Source organism: Adiantum capillus-veneris, chromosome 3 (assembly GCF_014529385.1).
Source record: "Adiantum capillus-veneris isolate H3 chromosome 3, ASM1452938v2, whole genome shotgun sequence".
Classification (NCBI taxonomy): domain Eukaryota; kingdom Viridiplantae; phylum Streptophyta; class Polypodiopsida; order Polypodiales; family Pteridaceae; genus Adiantum; species Adiantum capillus-veneris.
Window position 1 is genome coordinate 83,571,281 of NC_140933.1, and position 20,790 is coordinate 83,592,070.

At 40.0% G+C, this 20,790-nt stretch overlaps 1 non-coding gene across 1 annotated transcript; it reads right to left on the bottom strand.

The window, feature by feature from the left end:
* Positions 1 to 12,233: 12,233 nt before the first annotated feature.
* Positions 12,234 to 12,378, bottom strand: LOC147461211 (U4 spliceosomal RNA). Its single transcript, XR_015187703.1, has one exon. It is a non-coding gene; the product is annotated as a U4 spliceosomal RNA (small nuclear RNA).
* Positions 12,379 to 20,790: the final 8,412 nt, after the last annotated feature.

The window sequence follows — 20,790 nt, forward strand, 5'->3', positions numbered from 1 at the left end:
ATGTATCTTCTTGCTTCATCTGATTTCTTTGCCAATTTGACATCCAGCCTCTTAAACATGTTGCATGCTTTGTATGTATCTTCTAAAGTTATTCCAGTGTGCATCAGCAATTAAGCAATACCCTTTGTGGTTGTTGGCAAGTGTTGTTTATACAAGTGAACAAACTAGAAAACAATGTAGCATGTTGAAACGTTGTTGTATTGCAGGCACCAAATCATAGATGGGGGCGTTTTGAAATTGTCAACAAGTGCTCACAAGGCCGTCAAGATCACCATCATGCAGTGTTTTGAGATGCTATGCAATCTTTCAACAATCTCACCCACCATTGCCTTGAGAGTTTCAAAAAGCTACGATAGAACTGTCCTTGAACTATGCCTTCTTCACTGCCTTGGCCTAGTAGTGTTTTAGAATGCTACTTACCCGTTGACAACATCTCACCTTGCCGGTGTTGTGTGCATTGATATGTTCTTCAAATCATTGCCAACTTGGGCCACCTTGGGATTTGATACCACTTGTAGGGCTCAATGGCTAGGGCAGGTGGTGCCAGAGCTCGACCATGGTGAGAGAGGGTGAGAAAGTAGAGAACAAGGAAGAAGAAGAGAGGAAATTGACAAAGAACAATTGCATGCTATTTTAATTGATTGAAGACCATTTACGTATATAGGAAACTATGACTAAAATTAGCCATTCCTTTACCATGAAAACTCAACAAAGACCAATGGTGTGCATCATCTTGTTGATAGAGCCCAATTCCATAGGCTATACTAGGGCTTGAACCCAAACTGAGCTAAGTGTATGTTGCTAAGGTTGTCATAGTAGATGAAAACTGGCCTTTGTACCTGTACTCCAAATTCTTGAAGTAGCAATCGTAGTCATGCTACGGACAAGAGCATGACAATGTCCCTACAAAAAAATTTAAAAAGAAAAATGCTACTTACAATAAATCAACACATCTACACACGTGCTAATGCATATACAAACAATTGGCCCAACACATTTGCATTCCCGATAGCACATATGCACCCATGATCCAACACGAGAACAATCAAAATAGAGATAGAGGGTGAGAGTGCATAAGAGAAGAAGAGAAGAGAAGAAGAACACAAAGCATTGCATGCAATCTCCCCCCATGCAAGAATGAACGATTTCCTCATGCACTTATATATTTATAGATTTCTTTAATGCTCAAATTGATTAAAAACTTCTATCGAGACACAAAATGACCATTGGTCATAATTAAAGAGCACTTTAATAATGAAATATCCATAAACTTGCTATCTTCTCACATAGTCCATAAGCCAAGCATAACTTTCAATTGTAATAAAAATCCCATTAAAAGCCATGCTATCTTACATGCCACTATGGAAACACCTTGTACTCTACCTCTATACTCAATCAAAAAATTGTAGGTTACTTCTTGATACTCCATGTGATAGCCTCATTTTCAAGTGAAAACATGAATCCACTGGTAGACCTACAATCATATGTGCTACTAGCCCAATCCACATCTCTATAACCATAGAGCTAGAAGCAACCATTAGCCCTATAAAAGAGTGTAAAATCCAAATTAGCACTCACACTGCATCCAAGCATGGCTTCCTAGGAGACTGCATAACTGACTCGCGAAACCAGCTTTGTAGCTCAAGTCTGGATGTGAGATGGTCAAATAGATTAAACTACTCACAATGTTCATATACATGGTAGCCTTGGGGGGTCACCCATAGGTATGTTAAGATAGCACGTGAGTTCAACAGAATGGTTTTTTTATTAGAAAAAATTAACATAAGTACATTAAAAAAATGAGGTTTTTATTTCATTTTGGGAAAAAATACATGAGTTTCTTAATGAAAAGGGATTTTTATATTACTTTTAAACATGTAAGTATAGGGATTTTTTAATACCCTATGAATGCACTTGATATAGTCAATTTCCTGTAGTAATTAACCCCCCTCCGATGGTAGCATTCTCAAGTACTTTACCTACATCATTCCCCAACTTCAAATTCTCATCTAAGGGCATCACAATAGACCTACAATCAGTCATACCATACTTTTTCAACATGTCCAAAGCATATTTTCTTTGTGACACCTATACACCCTCTTATATACAAACAATTTCAAGGCCCAAGAAATTTCATAAGTACACTAAGCCTTATCATCTCAAAATCCTACATAAGTCGAGCATGTACACCTCTACTTCAGCCACATTATCACCTTCAACAATCAAGTATTCCACATAGATCTATATCACCACAGTTCCTCCCTCATTCTTTCCCCTTATGCTCTCTCATGCACAAGAGATGAAGAGAGTGCTCCACCCATCTCTGTATGTAATATCTTCTCCTTCTCCACAACACACTCACGATTGGTATCAGAGCTTGGCGATGGGGTAGATTCATTGATTGCATAATCATGAATTTCGATGAGAGATAAGATCTTTATAAGACCTTATGAAAAGCAAGAAATACTATGTACTATAGTTTCTGTGTATTGTGAACGTTAGAGACTTTGGAGGCTTTAGGTAGCAATAAATTGTACATACTATGTACTATAGTTTCTGTGTATTGTGAACGTTAGAGACTTTGGAGGCTTTAGGTAGCAATAAATTTTATTGTAAAGCCACAAGCAATGGTAGTGTTGAAGCTTAACTAAGGCCATGCTAGGTATTAAAATTAGGTATCCCTAAAGTTCAAGTACAAATAGTCTTAAATTTTTTTAACACAAGAAGAAGCAGAAAGTGCTAGCATTAGATGGTGTCATAAGTCTCGATATTAAGGAGGGAATTATGGAAGGGTCAGTAAATGGAAAGAAGGGGATCATACTTTTTCTCTCGCTCTCACTAGATTCAAAGGAGAACAGGAGGAAGGAAGGAGGAGGGCAAGCTCGAGGATTTTGGGGGACTTCTTGACACCATGAGCCGTATGCGACATGAAAAATGTATGCACAAACAAGCCTTGGGCTGATGTATGTGGTAGCAATGTGGTTTCTAATTCCTCATTCATGCAAGATATGGTTCAAATAAAAAATGTTGAGAATGTGGATGTGGAGGAGTTGAAGGAACAGGAGCGACGTTCCAAGAACATTGTTATTCGTGAAATTCCCAAAGAGAAGCTAGAGACACCTCCTTCTCTTGCCATTCTTATCGAAGATTTCTTCAAAACCCACTTTCGCATGTCCAAAGTTATGGTCTATGGAGCACATAGAGTGGGGAAGCAAGGAGCTCCTTGCTTGGGAGAACGGCCAATTGTATGCACCATGCCGGAAGAGATCAAGCGAAAAATTATGCTTGATAATAGTTTGATCTATTTGAGGGATACAAAATGTTTTGTATGTGAAGATTGCACTATTAAGCAACAAAATATGCGTCGCAAGGCATATAAGGAAAAGAATAAGAAAAGCAAAGAGATCTCTCACAAAGAAAATGTGCCCAAGGAGGAGGCAAATCCCTCAAGCAAATAGGGATGCGTGACCTATGAGACCGAGTTACAATTGAAAATATGATTTTGGAATTGTAATGGATACCCATGGAATGCAGGGGTTGGCATTAATGAACTAACAAGCAACACAGATGTTGTACTTCTTGTTGAAACTTGGGAGCATGATACACAAAGGATTAACGGCTTGGAGAATTACAATGTACATTTATTGATGTGGTCAAAGAATGTTAAGCAACGAAGAGGACAAGGAGGGATAGCATGTATGGTTAAGAAAGGATTGGAAGATATTGTATCAATTGTGAAAGATGAGAAGTATAAACGTTATGTATGGATGAAAACTATGACACCAAAAAGAGCACCCATTTCTGTAGCCGGTTGCTACATTCCTCATCATGATTCCCCCTTTTATGCTTGCATAGATAGAGATCAGCCATTTTTTGATTTAGAAGAGGACATTGTTTATTTCAAAGGTAAAGGTGATGTTATTGTATTTGGGGATATGAATGCTCGTAGAAAAACATTGCAACATGATACTCAAAAATTTGATATGCCATACATTTCAAGGGAGTTGGAGGAAGTTCACTTGTATGATCGTTCTTCAATGGATAAGAAAGAGCCGGATCACTATGGAAAGTTACTTTTACACATGTGTAATAGCACGTGTATGCTCATTGCTAATGGTGTATCTTTGTGGAGTGGAACCAATGGATTTCATGTAGGAGACATAATGGGGATAGTGTGATTGACTATATGCTACTCTCCGAAGCCATCATGTATCGCATAAAGAGTTTTATGTTTGGCCAATGGACCCCGAAATCTAACCATCGCACCTTATGTATTGACCTTTCATGTGGAGAAGAAACTAAGCTTGATAATCTCTACCAATGTACATTGAAATGGTTGAGCAAAAATTATGGATGAAGAAGCTTCAATATGATTGCACCATTGGAAACATGGAAGATTTCAAGAAATGTTCTTGTGCCAAAGAATGCTTTGCTATAAAGCATCTCCATGGTATCAACAAAGATAGATCAAGCAAAAGGTGGTTTGATAAAGAATGTTAAGATGCTCGAAAGTCCTTGATAAAGCTTGATGCAACTATGGACAAAGACAACTATCAAAGTCATTTGCATACATACAAGGCATTGATTCAAAAGAAGAGAAGAAGATGGGAAGTAAAGCAACAAGTTTTTCAAGTCCAAGAAAAGGCACATGCATGTGGAAGATTTTGGAGAAACTTGAGGGGCAAGCGGGTTGAGAATTTTGGTAAGTTGAGTCTTGTGGATATGTACACACATTGTAGGAAATTATATGAACAAGCAAATGCTGAAAAAATGCCATTTTATGGTTCACTCCCATGTATGCCCTCTATTTGTACTATTGAGGATGTATACGGTGGGCTTGACAAGTTGGCCACTCGTAAAGCGGGAGATCTTCAAGGTATCAAGCCGGATATGATCAAATGGACGGGAGATTTTACCCATGAGCGGATGTGTGATATGTTCAACTTTGCACTTCGACATGGTATGCCTTATGATGGAGTACTAATTGGGTTAAGCCTTTGCATAAAGGAGGGGATGTAAAGAATGTAAACAACTACCAGACTATAATTATTGGGTCTCTTATGGCAGAGTTGTTTGGGTGTATAATGGAGATAAAATTGAGTGATTGGGCTGAAGAGAATGACAAGCGTGCAAAGGGACAAGCGGGTTTTCATCGATGCCATAGCACCATTGATCATCTTGTCACTGTTCGTGTTCTCATGGAGGAAAGTCGGTTCAAAGGCAAGCGATTGTATTGTTGTTTTGTGGACTTTAAGAAAGCCTTTGATATGATTCCATGTAACAATTTGTGGAGAAGGATGGAAGAACTCCAAGTGACAAGTAGTTTATGCTTGCGGTTTCTCAAATCTATGAGAAGGTGATTTGTCAATTGCGCATGGAAAGAGAAATTTCAAAATATTTTGTAAGCACTATTGGGGTTAAACAAGGAAGTCTGTTGTCACCAACTCTCTTTGGTCTATGCATCGATCAATTGAAACAAATGGTACTTGAATTTATGCAAGAAGAAGGCATTGAAGAGGTCACTATCTGCAATGCGGTAATCATGATTTTTTTGTATGCGGATGATGTAGTGCTTCTAGCACACACTTGAGAAGATGCACAAAAGCTTATGGTTGTCCTTGAGAGCTTTTGCTTGCATAGTGGGATGATTGTGAATGAATCCAAAACAAAGGTTATTCTTGTGAAAACCAACCATAAGGAGAAGCCATGCATTGTGTACAACAATGAGACACTTGAAGTAGTTGAGAGATTTAAGTGCCTTGGCCTTGAGGTTCCGTCCAATCACAAGTGGCATGAATGTGCTATGCGTTGTATGGAAGCGAGAAAGAGAGCATATTATGCATTTGAGAATATGTGTAATGCGGGAAACATCAAGTGTTGGGTTCTCAAGAAGTATCTTTTTGATGCATTGGTGACACCGGTTCTTCTTTATGGAGTTGAAGTGTGGGGCGGGAGCATGTCAAAGTCTACTTGGAAAGAGTTTGAGAATGTCCAAAAGCGTTTTCTTACAAACTTTCTCCAAGTGAAGACACAAACACCATATATGATCCTACTTCTCAAGTCGGGATGTCTTCCAATTGAGGTTATGGGCATGGAAAGAGTTGTGGAGTACATGATAAAGATGCATCAAAACCCCTCACATCGACTTCCTACAATTGCATGGGAAGCAAGCAAAAAAGTTCAAAAGACACATAAAAGCAAGATCTTGAGCACGGGATGGATGCAAGACATAAAGAAGTGGTTTGGGAGATGGGATGCATTCCACTTGCTACATGATGCTTCAATTCACCCCCAAGTGATGAAGCTTTTCTACAACGCCAATGTATTATGGCTTAGGAGAAATCCGGTGGGTCACGCTTCATACATTACACCACCCATATTGCCCCCAACTACAAAACCATGTTCTTCCCTGAAAGAGGAAACCGTACTCACACATACATGCTTGAGCCTATCCCCTTGTCGGCGATACGCACTATCACAGGCATTCGTCTTAGCTCCCATTTCCTTCGATGCGAGACAGGGCATTGGGGCAATGAAGAAGAGTCAAATTGAATCTGCACATTATGCTCACTGCAAGTTCGAGAGTCTGAGTACCACACACTACTAGAGTGCTCAGCTTTTGGTCACATCCGAACTTGCTTCTCTCACATTTTCAGCCATGATGTAGACCTACACACTTTCCTCTCCTAGCCAAAGTGTGGGCTCTCTATTGCGACTCTCATCACCACAATTTTGGAGCATCAAGTCACTCATCAGCCATACACATACTACATCACATGTAACTTTGGTCCCATATGTCATATTTGACCTCTGAGGACGATAATAAAATCTCTCTCTCTCTCTCTCTCTCTCTCTCTCTCTCTCTCTCTCTCTCTCTCTCTCTCCACCCAAGGAGGGCCAAGGCTCGCTCTAAACCAAAGGAAAGAGTATTTTCCCATCTTTCTCTCTCGCTTCCAACCTTAGTGAAGGGAAGAAGGGAGGGGTAATTGAAGGGTCAATATCACTTTCTTTTCCTTGATCTGTTTAATGAAGGAAAGCTGGAGAGAGATGAAGACAAACTTAATATATACTTTCAAAGTACCCTGTAGGAGCAAGGAAAGACAAACAAGATGGGTAATTGCTAAAGTTAAAGGGATAATACAAAAGCCTTTTGGAGGGGGGACTGGCTCCACATAAATCCGGTCCTCAACTGTTGTCATGTTTTCTAACTCTTTCTCTAAGTATAATGGTTATGTTGCTACCGCTAATTAAATTCACCCTCTATGTTCTCACAGTAGTCTCACAAAAATGCTCACTCTAATTCTCTTAATTCCACTATTCTCAAAGTTAATAGGCCATTTCCATTACACTGACAGCCATATGTGGGGTAGTTTGAGACTAGGTGGTTTGCAAGTGGGTATGATGTGCTATATAATTATGCAATTAAGAAGGAGCATTTTGCAGCCCCGCTATAGGTGAAATCCATGATATGGTTCATGCAGTATGGAATGGCAGCTTTTCCAAATTATGATAATTTGAAGACCAATTTTTGGCAAGATTTAGGGCATAAAAGACCCCTAAAGATGTCTTGAAGAAGATCAAGAAAATTAAACAAAAAGATTTATTGATGGAAGATTATGCACAATACTTCAAGAATTTGATGAATAGAATGCAAGAAAATCAAAGACCCTCATGGGAGCAGTTGGGTGATTACTTCTGTAGAGGTTTAAGGAATCATCTTAAGAGTGCTATTGCAATTCATGCACCTCTCACCCAACCACGGGACTTTGGTACTTGGTGGATGTAGCAATGAGAGTTGAAAGAAGATATGGGACAAGTGAGCAAAGAAGAGTCAGAAGAAGAAATCCAAGCATTATTCAGATTTAGAAGAGGAATATTTTGATGAGGATCAAGATGAAGACGAAGATACTGATGAGGATTGATATGAAGATCAAGATTTTGATTCAGATGAGGAGTCAAAAATGATGATGAAGAAGATACCTGAGTGCACACACATACTCACATACGCACCACCATAGCCACTCATGCATGTTGGAGGGGGAGAGACGTCACACCACACTGTGTGACCCCTTTCTTTCTTCTCTATCTTATGCACTAAGGCACAATACACATTGTACTTAGTGTTAGTGGCTCACACAAATGTATAGATGTACACATAGTATTAGTAGCAGTTAGTGATGGGCGATTGGCCACATGGCCATTAAACCTAACATTCTCCCACTTGATGGCCAATGTGGGAGACCATAAGAATGGAAACATACCAAATGTTCCTTGCCCTTTAGCACAAACCCTTCAGGTTGCTGCATATAAATCTCTTCCATGTAAGAAAGCTGTAATGACATCCATTTGATCAAGCTCCATATCTTCAGTGGCAACCAAAGAAAACAACATTCTCAGTGTGGTCATCTTGACCACTAGAGAAAAGATTTCCTAAAAATGGAAAGAATATGCATAATAAGTTGTCCATTGGGTTGTCTTTTCACATAAAGACATGGATCCTCATACTGCGCTTATAGCCTAGGGAACGTATGAATGCATCAAAATTTTGATACCATTGTTTGGATGATTGCTTCAAGCCATAGAGACTTTTCAGAAGCTTACAGACAAATGTTCCTTGCCCTTTAGCACAAACCCTTCAGGTTGCTGCATATAAATCTCTTCCATGTAAGAAAGCTGTAATGACATCCATTTGATAAACTTGTGAGCAAGAGGTGACTCACAAGATCTAGCACAAAAGGGGTTAGTAGATGCGAATCGATTAGCATGACTAGGAAATATTAATCGCATTGCAAGATTTGATACTACTTGTTAGAATTGGGGTGCTCTACCCTAAGCGTCATTAGTGAGCTAGGCTATGGTGGATGAAACCTTAAGCTCCACACGATGAGGGTTAGGGTTAGAGCAATGGAAATTAGGGTTAGGCTAGAGATCTTTCCCACAAGTTGGGCTTACCCCAACAGTAGGCGTATGCACGAGAGAGAGAGAGAGAGAGAGAGAGAGAGAGAGAGAGAGAGAGAGAGAGAGAGAGAGAGAGAGAGAGAGCGAGAGAGAGAGAGCAAAAGAGCTACAAAGCTATCACTCTGTTTTGCTACACAGATGAAGTTTCTCTTTGCACCGAATGGAACCTTCATGTGCACAAAGTTAACAAGAGCGGGGGGGGGGGGGGGGGGGGGGGTTCCTTCTTAATTAATGATTTTTTTGACAAATGAAGCTAATAAAATTGAAAAATAAAATTAATCGCCATTGATGTACGGCGTCATGCGAGGCGAGGGACAAACGGGGAAGGGGCGCGACATGTCGGGCGAGGGTAAAGGACGTGCACAAGGGAGGTAGGTGCTATGAGAGGGGTCAGGCAAGAGTAAGGATGAGAGGAAAGCATGCAATGGAGCTGCCAACCGTGGGAGCTTTTTGTTATCGTATGGGTAGCCTTTTGCAGCAAGGTGATGTGGATGGTGGGTTGGCTATGGGAATCGTTGCAGAGCAAAGGTTATTTAGCCTGTGTGAGTCCGACCCTTCCATCCCCTTTTAGAGGGTGAGAGAACTGAATTTCAAGGCACGGACGCAAGGATGAAATTCAAAGAATTGAGAAGATATCCTCCTATGAGAAGATATTGGGTCATGGTCTGCATCTCTCTCTCTCTCTCTCTCTCTCTCTCTCTCTCTCTCTCTCTCTCTCTCTCTCTCTCTCTCTCTCTCTCTCTCTCTCTCTCTCTCTCGCTCTCTCACGTGCAGACTTGCAGATGGAAAAAGAGACGATTTGTGTGTCATACCTGACAAATTCTCTAGCAAGTCTAGAGAAGAAGGATATGTGTTGTGTGGTTGATGATGACATCAGCATCGAGAGAATCAGTATCTAATGCACTGACAGACATCGTGGGTGTGGGGGGGCGGGGGTTTCCAAGTAGGCATCACAAGACAGATGCTTGCACTTTGTCAATTTAGCAGGGCATGCTGAAGAGCGCAGAGTGCACGGGAGAGCTTGTTGTGTGACAGCAGTAGAGGCGATGGTGGGCGCGACAAACATGGCAAGAGAAAAAAAAAATGGAATCTCAAATAAGATTCTCATTAATACATACAAAGTGGAGCATTAGGGATACCTCCCAAGCAGGTAATTTTTTGAATTGTTTAAATAGTCAAAATAAGTCCCTAGATATGTGGGTCAACAATTCTCAATTTCCTCCCTTCATTTAGTTACATGTCAGAAATGCAAGTTTTTGTGGTTCAATTTTCATTGGGAAGAGCCCTCACTACTGTACTCCATAATCAACTATAATTCCAACTCCCTTGGTCATTTCAATTGCACTACGTCTATAAATTTATTTTAATTATGTTTTAAGCTAATTGTGGTCTAGACAGAGCGCACACACCAAGGAAAATTCACATGACAATGCACCAAGCTTTTGATCACACCACATGTACCTCTATGCTTGAAGATTGTACTTAGAAATGTATCTCTATTTGTTTGTTTCTGTCCCAATCTAGAGAGCATATGTGCCATGGAAGATCTAGATGAAAATGCACCAAGGCTTAGATTGCACCATGTATACCTCTATGCTTGAGATTTCTTTATGCAATCTCGAGAGCATAAAGTCCCACATATCCATGACCACCAGGAGTAGTTTGTCATGGTAGTTGACCTCCAGCCCCAATACAATCGCAACAAGTAATTGCAATGCAAAATATGTGGGCGCTTGCAAATGGTGAGCCCAGGGGATTCACTAGTAGTACTAGGGAGATGTCACTTGTGTGTGTGTTCAAACTACCTTATTTACCCCTATGCACAGGACTTCCCTCTATAAAATCTACATTTTTTTTGGCCTTACAAAACCCCCCAATTGCACATTTACGTGATAGCATATGATAACCCTTAGTGAATACCCCGGGATGGTGAGCTTGCTCCATTTTGCATCACATGTAGTAGGTATGCATGTTGCCTCATGGCAGCATGTGTGCAATTCGCCAACGGAAGAAGTGATCTAATTGGGAAAGTTCTAGGATCAATGTGAGTCACTATGACAAGAGAGTGAGGACAACAAATTATTGTGATACCACCATAAGATACAAGAGAAACTCAAGGCGTATGTAGGAAAGCACTTTTTGTCCCTGGAAGTAGTTAGAAACGATAGACTACTGGAAAGTGCTTCGGTGGACTGCTAAAAAGTGATTCTGAAATACTTGTAAGTACTTTCAAAAATTGCGTAAAATAGGTTTTAAGCACTCTAACAATTGTAATAAAGTCCTACATATGTGTAGTATGAAGTAGCACTGACAAAGCACTTTGAGAAGTGCTTTTAAAGTAATTTCTAGAAATCTGCTGTAAAGTGCCATTTGAGCAATTTCAAGTAGTGTTGGGTGATCCCCAAAACACATGTGTGAGTGTGTTGCTTGGCCAATAGCACTCAATAACTCACTCTCTCTCTCTCTCTCTCTCTCTCTCATATTTGGGTAATCCCTCCACAGCTATACATAAATTGACGCGTTTTAACACATGGATCCAAATTTATGGCCAACAATGTATAGCCATGTACGTGTTTGCATGTCTGTCTCGCAGTGGGGACTATGCAAGTCCTCTTACATGTGTATGGATCTCTATTTTCACATGGGGGACTATTACCCTACTCAGAGAGTGTTCTTTATGGCCTAATGTATTGTCAAACAAGTATGGATTTATCTATGGTCACATATTTGGTCGTACGTTGTGGGATAGGGTGATGTTTATGGTCATATATGTATGGAGTTCCATAAGTATTCGTCATGCAAATGTTGATATGGCAAACACGACTTTGTTGGTCATGTCAAGGGTCAAATACTTATGAGGTCACATGTGTGGGTCTTAGGAGGTTGGACACAACCATCTATGTGGTCATGTATGTTGATGGTCCTCCCAATCTCTTGTCCGTTGGTGGTTGCAAAGATCGTTGTAAGAGGCGTGAATGTACGCGTGCCTTCTAGGGATAGATAGATGGGATGTTTCATATTCTAGTACTTTCCGGTGCTGACTGTAGAGCTGCCTTGATTCCACACTGTTTCAAAGTTTCCATTATCCCGTAGATCTGCTCACAGAAAGTGGTAAAATTAGCAGATCTTGTTCGCAGGTCGCAACATGATCGCTACGTAAACATGTAGAATCCAAGGATGTTAGGAGTATGGAGAGAGAACGTAACTCGTAAGAGAATCCGTTACGGCAGCAGAGGTTGCCCGTGCTGTATCCCGTTAATTCATGATTGTGAGAGGCCTGTGCGGAACAGGCCTTCCAAAAATTGTCCGAAGCCCCCTTGGGAGAGAGCCGCGGACGGGGTTTGGAAATAGTTTTCAACCAGCAATTGACGCGTCTCGGGAAACCCTCACTAACTGCGTCATTGCCCCAAGCGCAAAGATAAAGAATCCACGAGGGTCCTGAAGCAATATATACCTGCTTTCATCTGCGCCTTCGCCTGTGGGGTTAATAAAAGTGCACTGCCGTGCCCTCCACATCCTAAGGAATCGACCCGAGCCCTACTTGAAAGATGAGCAAGCTCTATCACATCCTCATGAGTTTTTTGGTTAATGATTATCGACCCAAACATGTGCTGCCCTACTTGAAAGATGAGAAGGCTCTATTTAACACGAAGTAGGCTGCGGGCTCCTTGAAGCTCTGACCCACGCTCCTCTAGCCTCAGCACATAGAATAAGCCAAGTGTGGTAGATCGGTTGTGCCATTTCCCTCTTGAATAGCAGGTCTTCAGTTCAACTCTCCTCGTCGGATAGATCTTTAAGGTCTCTTGGGATAGTTTCCTAGGATGTTAAAATACTTTTCTTCTTCTTCTCTACCCAAATCGTGTCAAGTCATGTCTTACCCTCCCCTCCGGTTGAACTCCGGAGCCACTACTCTCCTAACTAACTCGGAGGCTAATTAGCATAAGGTTTCATCAATTAAGTGTGTGCATAACTTGCATCTCAAAGCATTCAGCATTTTAATAAATTTCCTACACTAGTTGAGCTTATCACCACCATTGCCCGATTCGTTCATCAATTTTTCGCAATCCATGGTCAATTTATGCTGATTGTTGTAAGGCACAACTAGCATTTGGAATACCCTCTTTGCATTTTTCATTTGTGCTCATTTTCAACTACTTTGCACATTCATTTCTCCCTTGTTAATGTTCATTCCATCTTACAACTTGTGTGTGCCATACTCTAAAGCCCCTAATTATCGAAATTGCAAGTCATTTAAGTCTTCAATTGTACATCCAAAGACCCCTCCTTCTCAAACCTCCAATAGAGCTCTTAAGCAGCCATGAACCCTTATCTTAAAATTAGGTGTGTGTGCTTCAGTGTGTTGGCCACCCCCTCCCTAATTAAACAAACCTATTTTGATTCATCTGTGGTGAGAGGTCCTTCAAGTTGACTTGTCAAGTTCTCTACAGTTGTGGAGCGCTTTGTGCACGTGGTTTGAACCTTCCATAGTCAAAGGGACTTCGCACTCCGACTTTGTAGAGTTGCTTCTTCAGACTTATTTTGATTTTCTTAGTTTTTTCTCCAAACTTCTTTTCTAAAATGTCCCAAGCTTCGTTTGCATGATCGCATTCATCCATAAAATGTACGTAATTATCATGCAGAGAAGTGATTATGATGCCTAAATCTTGTTCATCTTCGGCTTGGACTTGTGCGCTAATTATGATGGAAGTTGTAGCTCTAGTTACGGGTTTTGTTTGCATTAAAGGTACCTTGACTATTGCTTATAAGTTCTTTTTCATCAAATACCCTCTCAATTTTGTCTGCCATGTATGAAATCCTTCACCGTCAAATTTATCTACTCCTTTCTCACCCATTGTCTAAGTAGAGGGGTCTTAGCTTTAGGAGACTCTCCTAATGCCAGTGTCTACCTCTTTACAACAAAATAATAATCACCAAAGTGATAGCATACACAATATACAAAAGATTTAGCCAAAACCTACAAATTCAAGTACACTATTCACCAAACTTTGGGCGTAATTGCACTACTTGAAGATTGTTTTTGTCGACTTCCTCAATGGGGTTGAATTCTGGTTAAACTTTGAGACACTAATGCTGAGGAGGTGGTTGCTTCGGTCTAAGATTTCTGCACCACTTTTCCCAATATTCTTGTCTTGAATTTTGAACTTTTTGTGCAGATGAAGCAATAGAATTCTCTTAATGTGGCTTTTGATTTCAAAGTTGTGTTGCCACTAGCCATATAAGGATTTCATCAACTGATGTCGATGATATGTGTGAGGCCTCGTAAGGATGCCCTTTAGGTGGGCAGCCGGTATGGATAGCGCACAGCATTGGTTTAGCGCATAAAATAACCTTCTCAGGGCAGCCTCACCTGTATGCAACGAAAGAGGGGCTACAACACTCATGAAGGCTCTATCAAAGGGTGAATGGGATAGAGCCATAACAAAACAACAATCTATTGGTTGAGAGCTGCTCAAACGAGTTGAGAATCGGGTCAAAGCATTAGGGTCAAAAACTGCTAAAAAAGGGATGTTTAAGAATCTAGGATTAAGTAATAGTCCAATAGTCAATTGATGCGTATACAAAAGTATGCCACTCTTTTTTCCTCTACCTTGAGTCTTTATGGTCCTATTTTGGTGGAAAACGACTAAATTTCCCGTTTCTTTGGCTAAAATCGCTATATCTAGGTGTTTTCGGTGGCTAACATTAAAGTTTGGGTCCAAAGTACTAGCCTTTTGTTCCATTTTATATTTCACAAAATCAAGCTAGAAGATATGAATTTCCCTTTTCATGCTCTAAAAACAACGCCATTATGATAAATCACCTAGTTTTTTCAAACACCTACTTTTTTCACATTCCCTCCATTTTGTGAGAGTTTTTTCTATTTTTGTTGCATTTCAAGTCACACACTCTTCCTCTCTAATATTTGAGATTCCATGGCACCCACTACACGTCGTCCTTCTCAGAGTATAACTTCTTGTGATTTTCATACCATCAGAGAAATAGTCTTTGAGAACCCATGTCTTTTTTGTGAATGACTGGGTAACAATGCTCCCTTCATGCCAAGGTGTCCACCCACAGAGTGAAAAGAACCAAGAAAAATGAAGTGAGAAACCATTGGAAAGGTCGTGTTCTTTCCTTCAAAGTGATCGACAACGGCTATGGCCAAAGACATGGTGCTAAACTTGGATGAACATTCCATTCTCCATTCTCACTGTAAGGAACACAAAGCTTATATATTTGATACAACCCACAGAGTGAAAAGAACCAAGCAAAATGAAGTGAGAAACCATTGGAAAGGTCGTGTTCTTGCCTTCAAAGTGATCGCCAACGGCTATGGCCAAAGACATGGTGCTCATTGTTCTCTCATTTTATTTAATTTTTTGCTTTAATTTCAGTTATCTTTCCATCAATAGCTATGGAGTAGCAACCTATTGAGAGCTTATGTGGTGCATTCAGAGCTATTCACAAAGGGATTGCAAATGTTATGGATGCTAACAAGCCATCCTCCCTTTACAAAGCAGTTGATATGTTTGTGCATTTTGCATAATATAGGGTCTCATCAATAGAAGGTGCACTTGAAGAACTACATGAGTTTCATGTTCCCACCGTACGATCACTAGGATGGGAAGCCTCTGATCCGAGTACCTTCAAATCCAAAATCAAAGAAGATATCCTCAAAGCTATGTCTCCGAGCATGATTTCAAGAAGGATGAAGATTCAATGGTTCTTGCATATACATGTTGTTATGGCATGTTTCAAAACAATGGATTTGTTTAGGGCAAGATTGATGTACTAGGAGAAGTCTGGGGTACCAAGGAGACTTTCCATATTGGCGATAATATCACTTGTAAAGTAAGCCCAAGATCTATGTCTATCTCATACAAGCTATGCCGTCAGTCATTATTTTTGGGCAATGACTACAAGAGATGGAGAATCAAGCTAGGTAGTTGGGTCCCTCTGGACTCTGAGGAGAATTGTGCAAAGTTTAAATTTAAAATAATAATCCATCCATTTGTTGATCCTATAAACCTTATAGCAACATCAAACTAGAGACTACAAGCTCACTAAAAGATGTCAAAGAATCTCTCAAGTTTCTAGATGAAACATCCTTTTAGTACGCATTCAAAGTTGATGACATTGTTGTGAGCACAAGGATGGAGAACTCAACCTCATGCATCACATGTCTTCCCCCCAAAAGAGTTGCATTTGAGCCACTTGCAAGGACTTGATAAGGTGAAGTGGATTTCTCTAATATTGTAATCACTACATTTTGCAAAAATACATGTCTCTTTTCTACTTTGTTGATGTGGCCATATATTATGTGCATTTACATCTAGATGACACCATGATACACAATTAATAATTGAATTTTTGATATTAATATTTTAGTACAAAAATATAATCTAAAAAAGGTGTCTATTCATATGGACAAAATGAACAAAACTTGTGGAATAATGTAATCAGCCAACCAAATCAACTTTTCTTTTTGCATGGGATGATTTAGGATCTTCAAAAACACTTTGCCTTTTTTGTTTTTGGTGATCAAATGTTACTGAAAGAGGTTGAAGAAGGGGTTTTGGTAACGAGATACTGAGGGGTTGGCATAGGGGACTTGTTTTTGGGGGGGGGGGGGGGGGGGGGGGGGGGGGGGGGGGGGGGGGGGGGGGGGGGGCAATGAGTTCCCTAGGGGGTCGTGAGTTTGTCTTTTGAGGAGTTGTCTTGGGAGACTTTGCATCCATCTTGATAGACATGAATGGAAGATTGAAAGGGGAGCCAAGCTTGACCCCTTACTTCCTTAGATGACCGATGCTTTTGCACTTTGAATTTTAGTGGTGAGTGGAATGGTGGTCCAATGTCACCGAGAAGAGTTTAGTAGCCCAAACAACATAAGGTAGGAGCTTCTTGATTCACAAACACCCGCTATCATGTCGTGTGAGGAGGGGGGAGAAACCTAAATAAGGAACATGTGCTAAGTAGCCCACATTGTCATCGAGAAGAGTCCATAAGCACGAACAACGTGATCGCAGAGCTTCTAGGAATCACGAATGAGTGATATCGCATTGTGCGGGGAATAAGGAATGTAGCCCGAACAAAACAAATGGAGGGGTTTAAAAAAGTACGAGAAGACCCTATCGCTTCGTGTAGGACTAAGGTGAGAGAATGAAGCAATGCTCGAAGATCAAGGGTGAGATTTTTGTGGTCAGTGGAAATTGAGCATGTGTAGAGGTTCATTTGCTAACAAAACAAAATAGAAGTTTTATCCCAAAAATCATGATCTTGAATGAGAACAAACTTTGAGGTGCACAAAGGAATAGTGTGAAATGGATATATTTCCTAATATATAGAGATATGTACCTAGATATGTTGTAATCCCATGGATACGCTTTAAATTCTCAAAATGGACAAATTTGGAGCCGTTTTGTCCATCAATGGCTCTACTAAATAGCAAGTTAACCGATTCCTTACACAGCCCTTTTTGAGTCGTTTTTGGCCCTAATGGTGAGGCCGATTTCCAGCGTGAGGTTGTGGCTCCAAGGATGAGAGCGAGTTTCTTTGTGTCGAGCATGAAGAACCTTGGGTTGGCGGGCAAGCCATGAGGCTATAGTCTCCAAGCTTGAAAGCAGCACTCGTTGCAGAGCAAAAAATGATGACGCCTTAATTTGATACCTTCAAAAAAACATCCTCAGTTTAAAGGCTCCCAAATCTCTTTTATATAATGAAGAGACACAAAATAATTTGACACTTGGGTTTATGGGCTAGCTCACATATAACATGCATGCATAAGGACACCTAATTTATCTCTAAAATAGACACCTCAAAAGTAGGGTATTTACAATGAATAATAATGCTAATAATAATTACAATAAGCCTCACAATTACACTCTGATACCACTTGTAAGGCTCTAATTAAGGTGGTTTGTCACATGTTGCATTTATAATTGATACATGATTATGTGTAGTTATGTTTTAATAGAGAAAAGAGATATGCAAACGTCAAAATACAAAATAAGTCTTGCTAGATAGATTACATTATGGAAATGTACAAATGTTGCTCTTATATGTGACATACGGGATGACATCATAGCTAAGATGGTAGAAATATCTCAGATATTATTTCAAACATAGTGCCACACATATTATTAGCTAGATAGTGTGCCACACAGGGTAATAAATAGATTGTGTGTGTGTGTGTGTGTGTGTGTGTGTGTGTGTGTGCACGTGTGCGCTTGCAAGAGCTCAAGCTCCCTCCTTCGTTATCTCTTAATGGAAAGTTCTCAGCATGGCAAGGCTCTCAAGTGAAAAGCTAAGCATTGCATTAGTTGCAAACTTACAAAAATTACACGTTCTTTTTTGAAATTTGGAAGATTTTGCAAGTTAAGTTGCAAGACCAATTTTGGAAATTTGTCAAAATTGATTCATAAATTCAAAGTTAAACATGGCGAGGCTCTGTTTCAGCTAATTTTTGGTATTCAATTTGATCAAAGATTCAACTTTGGACAATTTAAGGCTATTGTAGCTTCTAACTACAATTTAAGTCTATTGTAGCTTCTAACTACTATCAAGCAAGGTCATTGGGAGGTATTCTAGAGTAGTAATCGGCATCAGATCCAATTTTGACCGGTTATTTTGACATTTTCGGCTTTTGATTCTCCATGGCCAATCAACATACCTAGTTGTAAGTTCTCATTGAAAACTTGAAACAAAGCCTCACACTGCTTTCTTTATCCAAGGTATTTATCTTAGACTTAACCATGCATCACGCTTGTGATTTTAAGAAGACTACGCCCATTAGCCCTACTATTGCACCTAACTGGATACTCTCATGGAGGATACTTGCTTAGCAACTGGTATGGATGACATCAAAGAACTACTTGATCTATAGAATCTTAGAGTATTGCAAGCATGCATCTCTATTTTGGAGTTGAATTTTGCACACTTGAATGTGAATATGACTAAAATGTCTGATATATTAGTGCAATTCATGAATCAGGGGGCCAAGGGATCTCCAAGTGATTAGCCTCAAATTTATTTTGGCTCTATACCTAGTGTGCCAGAGCAAGGATCTAATCTAGAACCGTTGCCAGATCTCACTCAGAAAGAGGTGGACAAGTTTTTTTTAAAACACGAGACCACTTTTTGAGGAGAGGAGAAATAGTAGCACAACAAAGATGCGATAAATATCTTCTAGAGTAAATGGGATAGTATCCATGATCTTCCTTGGACTTTGGATGAAATGGAAGCACTGCAAACTAGGTTAATGCTAGAAGGTGAAGCTTATAAATGGTGGATATCACTCAAGGATAAGGGCATCATGGCTCACACATGGTCTGCCTTTGAGGATGTGTTTGGAAAAGAATTTACTAAAAGAATTATAGAAGTTGGACTATAAGGGATAAGTGCCCTATGTGTCAACATAGAGTTTCACATCTCAACACTCCCTCAATCTCAATGCCATCTCTCGTATGTCAGGCATTTCTCAAAACCATTGATTTCCCACTCCAAGGGCCTTCATGAAGATATATACGACTTGCTCATCTGGCGTCACATACTCAAGGTCAATACTGCCTGCCAAGACCCTCTTTCTCATGAATTGGTAATGAATCTCAATGTGCTTTGTTCTTGCATGATACACTGGGTTCTAACTACAGGGATCAGAGTGAGAGAGAGGGCGAGAAAGCAGAGAACAAGGGAGAAGGAGAGAGCAGATTGACAAAGAATAATTGAAAGCTAATTTAATTGATTGAAGACCACTTACATATATAGGAAACTACGACTAAAATTAGCCATTCCTTTACCATGCAAACTCCACAAAGACTAATGATGTGCATCAGTTTGTTTTTTATAGAGCCGATTCCCAAGGGTTAGACTAGGGCTTGAACCCAACAATCTCCGCGTCAAACCCACCACTGACAATGGGCTAAGTAAAGACCGTGGAAGGGTTCAACAGACCACCTAAAACAATGAGTAGATGCCCCCTCCCTTGACAAAAACATCGGGGTGTGTGTACTCCCCTTGGACAACTTCTTTCTGTGATAGTGTCTAAACCTAACAATTGATAAAGTAAAAATAGAACTATGATAGGAAATTGTTGCTGATAAAAACAAATCTTTGAAGCTTTGTACTAGATTATTGAAACAAACCATTTGCATAGTGACTATGTGTCTCCTAAAAAATTGGTGATCCATGTATCTTCTTGCTTCATCCGATTTCTTTGCCAATTTGACATCCGGCCTCTTAAACATCTTGCATGCTTTGTATGTATCTTCTAAAGTTATTCCATTGTGCATCAACAATTAAGCAATACCCTTTGTGGTTGTTGGCAAGTGTTGTTTATACAAGTGAACAAACTAGAAAACAATGTAGCATGTTGAAACGTTGTAGTATTCTTTCCTTCAAAGTGATCGACAACGGCTATGGCCAAAGACATGGTGCTAAACTTGGATGAACATTCCATTCTCCATTCTCACTGTAAGGAACACAAAGCTTATATATTTGATACAACCAATCTTCATCTCATTGTTCTCTCATTTTATTTAATTTTTTGCTTTAATTTCACTTATCTTTCCATCAATAGCTATGGAGTAGCAACCTATTGAGAGCTTACGTGGTGCATTCAGAGCTATTCACAAAGGGATTGCAAATGTTATGGATGCTGACAAGCCATCCTCCCTTTACAAAGCAGTTGGTATGTTTGTGCATTTTGCAGAATATAGGGTCTCATCAAGAGAAGGTGCACATGAAGAACTACATGAGTTTCATGTTCCCACCGTACGATCACTAGGATGGGAAGCCCCTGATCCGAGTACCTTCAAATCCAAAATCAAAGAAGAT